This window comes from Seriola lalandi, unplaced genomic scaffold (genome assembly GCF_002814215.2).
Source record: "Seriola lalandi dorsalis isolate HSWRI2012SDOR001 ecotype SW California unplaced genomic scaffold, Sedor1 jcf7180002054571, whole genome shotgun sequence".
Taxonomy (NCBI): Eukaryota; Metazoa; Chordata; class Actinopteri; order Carangiformes; family Carangidae; genus Seriola; species Seriola lalandi.
The window spans coordinates 334,551-335,440 of NW_019525124.1; the positions used below are offsets into that span (position 1 = coordinate 334,551).

The window sequence follows — 890 nt, forward strand, 5'->3', positions numbered from 1 at the left end:
AATTCTTACATAAAAGCCCATTGTTCCAAAATATATTTTGTTACCACAATGTAAAATTATCCCAAAATTATCCAGGTAGCCCAACGACTCTTAACGTCTGTTGTGACAACATCCAGGAACCTTAACGAACCGAGTGACAGCAACGGCCTTAATGAGGACCCCACACTTGGAAAACAAAGACCTGGATGTTTAAGAATCTCTCAACAACAACAACAACTCAATCTTTGGGCCCCTTAACACCAGTCAGTCAATGTCTGAAAGCAGAAGACCACCTGAATATTGTTGCTGACAATGTGGATACCTTGACATTCTTCTCTTTCCTTTCCCACTGCTACATCTACACAGTGTACATTGTACATGACTTCACACCAGTCCAGAAAAAGCACATGTGCAGCAAAAGGATGCCCCGTGTGAGGCTCGAACTCACGACCTTCAGATTATGAGACTGACGCGCTGCCTACTGCGCCAACGAGGCCTGCAATAGGCTTAACCTAGGTGCTTAAAATCGAAAAGATCTCTCAATGTAATAAAGACACAAAAGACAAGTTGTCCCTCACACAAAAGTCACAGTGCCTGTATCCAAGGAAATGCAGATTCAACATTGGAACTGGAGTGTCAGCAAAGACTACTTCGATCGCTATCATCATGTGCCACCAACAACACCGACTGCTTTGAGAGCAAAGGTTGGTTTTACCAATGAATAGTATGGTGCTATAATCTAAGTGAGCCTCAATGCATTGGCCGGGAATCGAACCCGGGCCTCCCGCGTGGCAGGCGAGAATTCTACCACTGAAACACCAATGCTTGCCTGCATGGTTATTTTTACAACTGTAGTGAAATGCCCACTAAAAGGGCCATTAGTCTGGCCTTTCAGCTGAACTGTTTGTCTG

The 890-nt window shown here is 44.4% G+C and overlaps 2 non-coding genes across 2 annotated transcripts; both read right to left on the reverse strand.

The window, feature by feature from the left end:
• Nucleotides 1-402: 402 nt before the first annotated feature.
• trnam-cau (transfer RNA methionine (anticodon CAU)) lies at nt 403-475 on the reverse strand. Its single transcript has one exon. It is a non-coding gene; the product is annotated as a tRNA-Met (tRNA).
• A 258-nt stretch (nt 476-733) lies between these two features.
• Nucleotides 734-804, reverse strand: trnag-gcc (transfer RNA glycine (anticodon GCC)). Its single transcript has one exon. It is a non-coding gene; the product is annotated as a tRNA-Gly (tRNA).
• Nucleotides 805-890: the final 86 nt, after the last annotated feature.